Raw genomic sequence first — 12,500 nt, forward strand, 5'->3', positions numbered from 1 at the left:
TGGCTGCGAACGTTTTCCGCCATTACCTCTGTTGCCATTTCTTACTTTTCAAATACTTTTTTTTTTCAGCAGAAACAATGAAATGAGATTCAGTGATGTATAGTATCTGAGGAATGATGCATAATTGATTATATGTACTGTGTTCCCCTCCATTGAACTGACCTATTTCAAATCCATCACAATGGGATAGACCACGTGCACATAGAAAGATCTTAGTACACAGTACCCAGCCCCTAACAGAACTCTCATGAAAGGGAGTCTTGTCTTGGTCCAGTCTATTAGATGCTTAATCTCAGAATGGAAGGTGAGGTTTCTGTCAACCGCAACTTTTCATTCTGAACATTGAGCTTCAGAGCTATTGCCTTTGATTTGGCTACTGAGATCTTAAGCCCGACCTTCTAGCGTTCCTCAGACATGAGCTCCAGAACAACACTGGGCCTTTCTTAATGAATTATTGTCCTACCTCCCAGCAAAGATAATTACAAGATCAGTGCTGGGATTAGGATCCCCCTTGTGGAGTGCCATTTTCCAGGATAAGGATAAGGATAAGCCAGATGTGCGGAGCAGATGCTTCGCCGGGCTTATATGTACCGAGGCAAATCCACCTGTGTCAGCATGTGCTGACTCGTGACAGAATGTGCCAATGAGTGTTGACTTGATCTGAGCTTGAACCTTACCTAACGTGCTGTCCACGCATGTCAGTACCCGCCAAGCAAAATGGAAACTCATGAGCTTGGACGGGGCTCGATCTGCTGACCATGGGGATGGTAAATCGACGTGCTATCCACTGCGCTACCGGACAGCTTATTCTCCAGGAGCAAGTGCCTGGAACTTCACTCTGGCAATACTGTTCCGAAAATAATCCCCCTTCCAATCTAGTAGTCTGTCCTTGATTCCTTTTTGGATCAGATTCTCTGAGTAGCAAGTGGACTCACTAGTTCAAAAGCCTTTTCCAGGTCTAAAAATACAATAAGAGATTGTTGCTCAATAGGATGGCCATGGTGTGGGCTGTGCTCATGCCCTTGTGAACTCATGTAGGTGCTCATGCAGAGGTCCCACCTTCCATTAGAACAAGTTCAGTACCATTCTTTCTGCTACTTTTCCCAGATAGAGAAATTGGACGGTACTTTACCGGATCCTTTGGTTAACAAATAGGAACTATATCGGTCCTCTTCCAGCACTGTAGCAGCAAAGAAGTCTTGCAAGACCAATTGATGAGATGCAGAAGTGCAGCTAACCTTGCCAATCCCATCACTACCCAAGGTTGGCCGAAAACCGGTCGTGAATGTTCTCCTTAATTCCCTCAGAGACATCGACATTGACACAGCGTCAAAACCAGGAGTGCAGGTCCTGATCTCTTTCATCGGGTTCTTGAGAAAGGCATGATAAACAAATGATTATCACCCTCAACGCAGCACATCACACCTTTTGTGAGGCCATAATACAGGAGGGACATATTGCCCCATCTAGGTCTCATTTCGGGGAAAATGTCATGACCTTTCCTGCAGCAGTAGAAGACGCTCTGGACACAGCTTGCTGAGGATGAGAGGGGATGGCCATCCATGCGATGCCTGACATAAGATGCTTCCACCAGGAAAACTATTTCCAGAACTATCCAGTTGTAGGTCAGAGATGGCTTGGTCCTGGGTTTGAAACAGGGCCAAAAAGTTTGTGGAAGATGGATGGGTCCCGATTCACAGTCGCGAAGTCAAAATTAGAGGCCCTCATCTTCCCCAAGCAAACCCGGTAATTATGTGTAAAGTGTAACACTGTTCCCTGAGTGCAATGTAGTGTTTTGTGGCATTTCCTGACTGCTGTGAGGAAGGATTCTTACGGTTACAATTTTATGATGTAAGTTATGCCTTCGTAGGTGACAAAGTTAGGTCTTTTCAGTGAGGTCCGAGTTGTACTTTAAGTTTCCCATGCGGGGTGAGGGTGGAAAAGCCTCTCAAAAGATTCCTGCAATCTGCATTTCATTGACGGCACACTTGGCAGATGTACACAACAGTTGTTTGTATGTTTCATAGGTACCCTACTTTTGTAAGGCACTGGTATTGTGCATCATGCGACCCAAGGCATTGATCATATATTTCTTAATTTAATGCAATATCCCTGGCAGTCTGTTTTGACCTGACGCGTCCGTTTCCTGTGTTTGTTTCCGCCTCGCTTCTTTAAACAGCTGTGTTTGCTAACGGAAGCCCTTAGGCATAGAAAGTTGACTCAGGCTCTGTATTTAAGGACACACTAAGAACACAGAGACAAGCAGAGAGAGACGGAGAGGTCAGACAGACATACTAGAGCGAACAGTTCTGACTCTGGCCTTTGAGTCCGGTGTATTAACAGTCCACAATAAAGACCATGGCACGTGAACGTCTGTCTGATTATTCCACCGGATCACAACCAGGGCATTGGGTGCTTTATAACTGTTGCCAGCAAGCTGGTTACAAATAGTGGCACCGGGTGGTTACAACTAGTGGCAGCAGTGGGTGGTTACAACTGGTGCCAGCCGGTGGGTGCCCCGAGTTTGCTGGTATTGGACTCTCAACTCTGAAGAAGCCACTACGCCAAACGTTACCATCTACATAGAAAATGAAGAATACGCTGAAGTTCCCGCCCACTGCCCACACCACAGTAAGTATTTTGCCCGCCCACTCACCCTGTTCTACCTGTTCTGACAAACACCGCCACCCATAGCAGCTGACCTGTCCGTGCTACGTTACTTCCTGCACGTCTACACCCATCTATCATGGCAACCCAAGACTGCCCACCGCGGATTTTGGGCATAACACAAGCGCCCCAACCCCAAGGTCACGAAGTCTCTGACACAAGCAGAAAAGGCCACAAAATGAGAAGTCAAGAGGACCACCACACCGAGCCGCGGCAGACGCCCATCTACATGTTGACATCGAGACCAAAAATCCCATAAGTTAGAGAAACCCAGTCTTTTTGTTAGGTTTCGTTAGATTTCGTCAGGATTTATGAGTTTTATATGCTGTGATTTGTTTCATTTTCTTGTGATTGTTACTCTGTTTTTTTCTGTTGTGAAATACTTGTGCGTAAGTGTGATTCCGCAGGACTTCCATCCTCTTCCCTCCCTTACGCCTAGGTGTGAACGAATTGGTCGTTGAAAGGGAAAGTCCTCCCCCCCCCCCCCCCTCTTTTCCCTTGTTTCCTTGTCTTATCTCGCCTTGATGACCCCGTTATAACGGCCTCCCTGACGGCCTATTGAACTTTCTTCTTTAATCTTATGTGGAGAGTGGCCAGAATATTCTGAAGTTCTGTTTGCTATATAAATGCAGAGAATCAGATATTTTCATATGGTATGTATTGTTTCTTCGCTCAGTTTCTTCGCACGTGCCGAAATCTCACCCCCTCCCATTTCCCTTTGTTGTAAAAACAACCCTTCTTTTTCCATTTCCCTTATTCGGACAAGGTAATTTGGAAATATTTGTTCTGAAAGTGAACCTTTGAAAGATTTTCCATGCTTGATTATAACTATCGAAGAGGACCCGATATTGTATTTAGACTATGTAAATTCTTGATAGCTTTCACTTTCATTCCGCATCTGAACTGGCGATCAGTGTTGCCTGATTCCTATCTTCTGTTATTTTTGTACTTTCTTTCATCGACACGTGCTATTGCTACTCGTATTTTTCTGTATTTTGTAACTTCGGATAATGTGTTCTGGAGAAATTTTATTGACTGTTACTCTCCAAAATACTTGTTTTGAAAGTGAACCTTTGAAAGATTTTTATGATTGATTACAATTATCGAAGGAGAGGCGATATTGTATTAATATTCTTCAGTTTTCACTTTCATTCCGAATCTGTACTGGCGATCAGTGTTACCTTATTTTTATCTTCTGTTATTTTTGTACTTTCTTTTCATCGACACGTGCTATTACTATTCGTATTTTTCAGCATCTTGCAACTTCGGATAATGTATTTTGTAGACATTTTATTGACTTTTACTCTCCAAAATATTTGTTTTGAAAGTGAACCTTTGAAAGATTTTCCATACTTGATTACAATTATCGAAGGAGAAGCGATATTATGTTTAAACCATGTAAATTCTTAATAGTTTTCACTTTACTTCCGGATCTGTGCTGGTGATCAGTATTGCCAGATTTTTATCTACCAATTTATCTTTTCGCCACTCGTTAAAGTACGCCTGTTATTACTTTTCTCGTCGACAAGTGCTACTCATGTTTGTATTTTCTGTGTATCTTGTAAACCTGCATCTATTGAGCTTCCACTTATTACTTAATTCTGATTTCTTCTTTGTTTGTTCTCCTCTTGGCAGTTGCAAAGTGTTATTATTGTTGTTGTTTGTCGCTTCAGTAAGCCGTTCGCAAGGCACAAATGTTATTCAGGTAGCCATGTAAGAGGCATGTTGCTTCAGTTAGCCGGGCGCAACGCACGCATGTTATTCAGGTAGCCATGCAAGAGGCATGTCGCTTCAGTAAGCCGTGTGCAACGCACGCATGTTATTCAGGTAGCCATGCAAGAGGCATGTCGCTTCAGTAAGCCGTGTGCAACGCACGCATGTTATTCAGGTAGCCATGCAAGACGCATGTCGCTTCAGTAAGCCGTGCGCAACGCACTCATGTTATTCAGGTAGCCATGCAAGACGCATGTCGCTTCAGTAAGCCATGCGCAACGCATGCATGTTATTCAGGTAGCCATGCAAGACGCATGTCGCTTCAGTAAGCCGTGTGCAACGCATGCATGTTATTCAGGTAGCCATGCAAGAGGCATGTCGCTTCAGTAAGCCGTGTGCAACGCACGCATGTTATTCAGGTAGCCATGCAAGAGGCATGTCGCTTCAGTAAGCCGTGTGCAACGCACGCATGTTATTCAGGTAGCCATGCAAGAGGCATGTCGCTTCAGTAAGCCGTGTGCAACGCACGCATGTTATTCAGGTACCCATGCAAGAGGCATGTCGCTTCAGTAAGCCGTGTGCAACGCACGCATGTTATTCAGGTAGCCATGCAAGAGGCATGTCGCTTCAGTGAGCCATGAGCAACGCACGCATGTTGTTCAGGTAGCCATGCAAGAGGCATGTCGCTTCAGTAAGCCGTGCGCAAGACATGCATGTTATTCAGGTACCCATGCAAGAGGCATGTCGCTTCAGTAAGCCGTGCGCAACGCACGCATGTTATTCAGGTACCCATGCAAGAGGCATGTCGCTTCAGTAAGCCGTGTGCAACGCACGCATGTTATTCAGGTAGCCATGCAAGAGGCATGTCGCTTCAGTGAGCCATGAGCAACGCACGCATGTTATTCAGGTAGCCATGCAAGAGGCATGTCGCTTCAGTAAGCCGTGTGCAACGCACGCATGTTATTCAGGTAGCCATGCAAGAGGCATGTCGCTTCAGTGAGCCATGAGCAACGCACGCATGTTATTCAGGTAGCCATGCAAGAGGCATGTCGCTTCAGTAAGCCGTGTGCAAGGCATGCATGTTATTCAGGTAGCCATGCGCAAGGTATTCATGTTATTCAGGTAGCCATGCAAAAGGCATGTCGCTTCAGTAAGCCGTGTGCAACGCACGCATGTTATTCAGGTAGCCATGCAAGAGGCATGTCGCTTCAGTAAGCCGTGTGCAACGCACGCATGTTATTCAGGTAGCCATGCAAGAGGCATGTCGCTTCAGTAAGCCGTGTGCAATGCACGCATGTTATTCAGGTAGCCATGCAAGAGGCATGTCGCTTCAGTAAGCTGTGCGCAACGCACGCATGTTATTCAGGTAGCTGTGCAAGATGGATGTCACTTCAGTAAGCCGTGCAAGGAGCACACAAGTTGTTTTCTACTCAGTGGTCGAGTTTTCCCCGCACGTTTTTATGCGTTCCCCCCCCCCCCCCCCCGTTGACGAAGTTTTCCTGCACGTTTCATATATATGTAAACCCCCCTCCCCCCTGTATACCTACTGTGTTGTGTCGGTGCATGTTTTCACCAAGGTAGAACGGTGGTTGAGTTGTACAGTTTTTGGGTGCATGGCAAAGTCAACCCAACCGCACCTTTGAGGTACAGGGCATCACGCCAGTTACACCTGAACACCGTAACTAATTCGCCTGTTACCCACAGGTCGCAATGGTGTTGAATTGTGTACCCCAGAGGCTAGCCATTGTTTGACTCCCACCCTCCGTGTATGGACACCACCAGTCGTGATACAAAATATTTTCATGTATGTATTCTCAAATGCACTGCCACCTATATCTTATGAAGACATAGTGAGATTTTGTTCTGGGATAAGCTGATCCTACCACACTTTTATGAATCATTTAAGTTCTATGTGCTCTTTTTGCAATTTGCAAGTTCTTCTAGCCTATGCTCACTCGAGTCATTTCCTAATTTCACTGACCATGCAAGCTGGTCACGTTATGTTAACACTCCCCTCATTCCGCTTAAGCAAACACACCTTTACTTTAATTACTTTCTCCCACATAATGTTTCTCTATACTCACAGCCAACTTGTATTTACTGTATGTACTGTAATCTTGTATGTTTATGATATATGTATGTTTTTGGAGCCATCTCTTAGGGCCCACCTGTTCACTGCAGTCACCCATTTTATGTTATCATGAGGCCAGTCTTAGTGTCTACTCTTACACTGCAGTTATGCCTTCTTGAATTGTTTCTCATATTATACACATTACTGGGGCCACTGATTAGTGCCCATTGGTGCCACTGCGTCGGCTAATGAATTTGATAGTGTTTTAGCTTATGGTTGAATGTCACATCTACTTGTGAAGTCTGGTGCAGATAGCCTCCAATGACCAAGAGCCCACTTGTAGGGTGGACATTGATTTGAGCTAGATCGTTGTAGTTAGAGCCTGGTTATTTCTCTAATTAAGATATGACAGGGGCCGTCCAGTAGCGTGGTCCGAGCAATGTAAGTCACTGGTATTGTATATCATGTGACCCAAGACATTGATCATATATTTCTTAATTCAATGCAATATCCCTGGCAGTCTGTTTTGACCTGACGCATCCGTTTCCTGTGTTCATTTCCGCCTCGCTTCTCTAAACAGCTGTGTTTGCTAACAGAAACCCTTAGGCATAGAAAGTTGACTCAGGCTCTGTACTTAAGGACACACAAGGAACACAGATAGACTAGAGCGAACAGCTCTGACTCTGGCCTAAGGCCAGAGTCCGGTGTATTAACAATCCACAATAAAGACTATGGCACGTGAACGTCTGTCTGATTATTCCACCGGATCACAACCAGGGCATCGGGTGCTTTACAACTGTTGCCAGCAAGCTGGTTACAACTAGTGGCACCGGTGGTTACAACTAGTGGCAGCAGTGGGTGGTTACACTTTTTCCCAGGTACAACCCTTACAACACCTAATCTTTTTGCATGGGTTAAATGCAAGGAGTCAGGAGATCAAGAGAGAGGACAGTGAAGAGATCAAACAAGAGAGGTCGAGTGAGGATAGTAGTCTGTTGATCGTGCCTTACAACACCTAATCTTTTTGCATGGGTTAAATGCAAGGAGTCAGGAGATCAAGAGAGAGGACAGTGAAGAGATCAAACGAAAGAGGTCCTGTGAGGATAGTAGTCTGTTGATCGTGCAAGGTGCGGTGACTCTAATTTAGTGTAGTGTTTTTATGATGTGCTTTGCCAGTGATAGTAAATATGCCCGAGGCAGAGCCGAGGGCAGAGCACTCATCTCTTCTGGACCACGCCTTCAGCAGAGGTTTCCCATATAATGATACTGATAATAATAATAGTAATAACGATGATAATATTGATGATAATGATGATAAGAATGATAATAAAAACTCTCTTGATGATAATAATGATGAAAAAAACAATAATAACAATAATGATAATGATAATAAGAATGATGATGATAATGATAAAAATGATATTAATAAGAACAATAATAAAAATGTTAATGATAATATCTATTATAACCTGATAAGAGTAATATTTATGACAATGACAATAACGATGGTAGTCATGATGATAAAACAAATAGTAATAATTATTATTATAACAATAACTATTATTAATAGTAGGTGCAGGGCATAATTGAGAATATTCTGGTGAGCTCAGGGGGTCCCATCCAACTTGCACCTGTGGTGAATGGGAATCGTAACGGAAGCTAGGTGCCGTAATCAATCGTTGTTTGCATGCCTATTGTGCTTTGTCTGATTTTTGTTTTTGTTTTGTGCTGTTTTATTTGTTTGTTCTTACCTGTTTTATTTGTTCGCTTTTATCCTTTGTCAGTTTGTTTTAGTATCCGTTCGTATAATAGATTGCTCTTGTCTGTTCGTTTTGCATGGTAGTTTTGTATATTTTCGTTTATGTAGTGTAAGTTTAGCCTGTGTGTTTTTGAATTGTCGTTCTGTCATTCTACAAGTATTTTTTCATAAGTAAGGGCATACCCTAATATGGACTGCCCCATTGTTAGATGGGGTTAACCACCATAGCCACATGCCCCCATACCCACATAGATGGGTGAGAGCACTGTTCAGCGCCATTACTCCCGATTGTCTTGCAGTTTGGGTCAGACTGCAGGATTTTTGCCTTTGGGCGATGGCCGGTGTCTTTTTGCTCTCCGAAGTTAAATATGACGTGCATTATAGGATTTCGTTGAAGCACATTTCTTAACTGGCACGGGGAAATAATGCTAATTTAACAATCTCGCGGGTTTATGTGATTGAAGACTTTGGTTGCTACCGGCCTCGCTCGTTTTTTTTTCTTCTTCTTTTTTATTGGTTTATTTAACTTTGTCATATGTCCTGTGGTTGCTTTGACAACATTAACCATGAAAGTATTTTTTTTAAGTATTGAAATCTAATAAATGTATCATGTCTTGTTTGCAATGTTCTTGTTACCCTGCACACTGATACCTATGAGACATCTAAATAATTCAAGTGGCTTTTTAATTCGCTTTGCAATCAGACATGAATATTAAAAGAAATGAAGATTGATCAAATATTAGTAATTCTAATCAATTCTGTATAAAGTGAACTGGCCTAAGGTTCAGTTTGTTAACTGGGTACGACAGCACCAAGGTCTGTAGAATCATAAAAATGTAAAAAGTCTCTTATAGACTTTATATCTCTATGGTAGAATGCACAATGAATCTGCCAGGGACAGATGGAAGGTCATCTACTTTTGGATGGGGAAAAGATTCTAGTCAGAGGGAGAGAGTGCTGAGACACCTCTAATTCTATTACAGGCTGTTTATAAATATTCTTGGATCTTTTATACTGCTATAATATCTCTTAGGGGCCAATGAAATGGGTTAGCCTCGTCCAGACTATTGACTACCTTACATATGCACAGGTAGCTCCAGCTGGTACCAGCCCATGCACCGTTTCTAAACAACTAGATGCCCTGGTTGTGACCCTAGGGAGAAGACATAGACATTCTCTTGCTGCAGCGATGCGACAGCCGTTATTGGCTACCCTGAGCTGGGTCTTGGGGCTAGAGATGGCCCTCTGGGTGCCACTGCTTATCTGCTGCCACCCACACCTCCACTGCTGTGACCCCGGCGGGAGCAAAGAAGGCCAGGCTGGATGAAAGATTTTTGTGTTGTTTCTAAGAACTAATTTACCATTACACTTTCTTTTGTTTTATAAGAATTTTTGTTTATCTAAGAGAACTAATTTTCTTTACGTTTGTTTCTGAAGACTAATTTTCTTTACGTTTTCTTTTGTTTATTTGATGTTTCGTTATGTCGAAGCAGACGGGTCGTCTGTCTTGATAAGGGGGGGGGGGATAGTGTTACACCAGCGGGTTTTTGTCTCTGTGTAATCATGTGTCAACATAACGCAAGGGTCGGGGCGAGAGGACCGGAGGGACAAAGCCACAGGGTGGAGGTTGTTTGGCCTCCTGTGGTGAAAACCTTGTCAGTGCCCCTTGTGACCCGAAATACTCTGTGTTGGCCCATTGCATTGTGATAAGCCTGTACTGTGTAATGTAATGTGTTTGTTCCCCCTGTACTGTACGCATGTAACTAGTGTAAATAAATGTTATAGTGTGTTTCCCTCTTCCCCTGCAGATGTGGTGTTAGGCACCTCTTGGAGCTGTCCTGTGTTGATGACCGTGGTTAAGCACGCCACTTGCCTAGCCTGCCTGGTGTTGGGTGGTAGAAGGCGGGGAGTGGTGTAACAATATACATATATATGTATGTGTATATATATATACATTTATATATATATATATATTTTTTTTTTTTTTCCCAAAACCAAAAAGGATTTGGTTGTGTTGGTCCGTGGCAGTTGAGCGTCCCTTTCTTTACTCTAAAACCTATGATATGGAAGGAACGCGGCAGTCCGCATACTGCCGCCACCCCACTACATGCACGGATCATTTGTCCCCGAATCTAAATTATACTTTATGTATAATTTGCAAGTATACCTCAAATTTGATCAAATATAATAATTGTTGTAAATTTAACATTATGTTAAACTTACAACAATTATTATACTTGATCAAATTTGAGGTACACTTGATTGCAATGATTTAGATTTACGAAAACATTATGTAGTTGAACGAATTCGAAAGATTTCAAAGTTTTGAACTCTGCAACAAACTCATTTGCATTGTCTAATTAGTTATACTTTTAATGTGGATGCTTCGCCCAATAGAACTATAAATAACGTAAATTATTCAATTTAAGTACTCATCCCATTAGTTTTTCCTTCCTGTTATTGAGCTCTAAAGAGGTGTCGATGCTTCATAGTCAAACTTCAAGACTAAGGTCGTGTGAATCATTAATAATATAGCTAGTAGTAGTAGTCACAGTAATAATTCTTCTAAAATCAATTTAGGCCACATGAGCATAATTTTTCACTGTACTGAACAGTCAGTGTCACTGTCAGTGCATGTAGTGGGGTGGCGGCAGTATGCGGACTGCCGCGTTCCTTCCATATCATAGGTTTTAGGGTAAAGAAAGGGACGCTCAACTGCCACGGACCAACACAACCAAATCCTTTTTGGTTTTGGGAAAAATATCAGTCTTTTTCAGTGTTCAGAGATCTAATAGGTTTAATTGACCAATTATCTAATTGAGGGAATAATAATGAATGGTCTCATGTGGCACCTACTACACTCAATCAATGTCAACAAGACAGATATCGTTGGATTTACGACGCTATCTTATGTGTGAGCCGAGATACGACGTTAATTGGTTTAATTGGCCAATTATTCAATTAATGAAATTGATGAAATGTTTCATCCAATAGCCAATGCAGCGATATGAAAAGCAATAAGAATTAATTTTGAGTTGAAACTGGTTTTTTTTTCAGACATTAAACGTCAAATACAAGTGGTGTTGTGTGTGCAAAAATCGGCTTACCGCGTGTTACTAATGACGTCACAAATACGTCATCAAAATAAGGATACTACCTCAAAACCAGTTATTAGCAAATTCGAGACTACAACCGACATCATATCGAAAGATGAAGGCCTGGGACATCCCCGTTCTCTCACATTAAGGTTTATCGTTTTAATGTTTTTTCGCGACTTTTTCGCATCAAAATGGTTTAAAAAGTCGCGAATATCTCAACAATGCATGGAAGCCCGAACGTTTTGACGGCATTTTCAGAAAGTACATTAAATTTCCTTTCTACGCTAGCATGATCATTTTTTCCTATCTCGAAAGTTTCATATAAAAAAATTGAGTTGAAAAACGTCTATTTTTTGATAGTTTGATTTTGAAATTCGTGATTTTGTGACGTCATTATGACGTCATCACTGCGTCATCAGATGTTTTTTCAGGACAGTTTTTGAAAGTTTGAACTTTCTTCTTTCCAATGCTGTGTTGCTAAATCGCGTATCTTTTATACTTCTCGAGATATATCATCACAAAGAGGACCCACTTTTTGCCTAAAAATATCCTCTACCTTATGTATATAATCGTACCCATTTTTAACAAGAACACCCTCATTTTCGGCGATTTCAGGTTGTAATAACTCGGCCGTTTTTAATCCAATCGATCTGAAATTTTGACAGTCGCGTCTTTGTGTACTAAATGCACGGAATATAAGTTTTAAGTAATTCGGACGTCGGGAAGTTGGGTAAATTTTTACCTGGAATTCGGCGAATCCACAGAAACATATAGTAGGGGGCTGGCAAGCGGAGCTCACCCTCGGACCCTTCGGGTCCTCGAGCTCGCATACTGCCACGGGGGGCTTGCCAGCCCCCTGATATATATATGTGTGTGTGTGTGTGTGTGTGTATATATATTTACACATATTCATTTTATATATATTATATATACATGGATATATATGAATACATATGTATGTATATATATATATATATATATATATATATATTATATATATATATATAATATATATATTTATATATATATACTTAATATATTCATATATATTTATTTATATATATTCATATATATATTCATGTGTATATAAATATCAATGTATATATGTAAATATCTTTATAAATATATATATATATATATATATATATATATATATATATATATATATATATTCATGTGTGTGTATGTATAT

At 41.7% G+C, this 12,500-nt stretch overlaps 1 protein-coding gene across 6 annotated transcripts in view; it reads right to left on the reverse strand.

Moving 5' to 3' along the window:
* The window catches only part of LOC122242648 (uncharacterized), a 70,592-nt gene that overhangs the window by 32,715 nt on the left and 25,377 nt on the right, over positions 1–12,500 (reverse strand). The gene's annotated exons all lie outside the window — the stretch shown is intronic.

Source organism: Penaeus japonicus, unplaced genomic scaffold, assembly GCF_977035675.1.
Source record: "Penaeus japonicus unplaced genomic scaffold, GWHDUDI00000001_assembly GWHDUDI00000035, whole genome shotgun sequence".
Classification (NCBI taxonomy): Eukaryota; Metazoa; Arthropoda; class Malacostraca; order Decapoda; family Penaeidae; genus Penaeus; species Penaeus japonicus.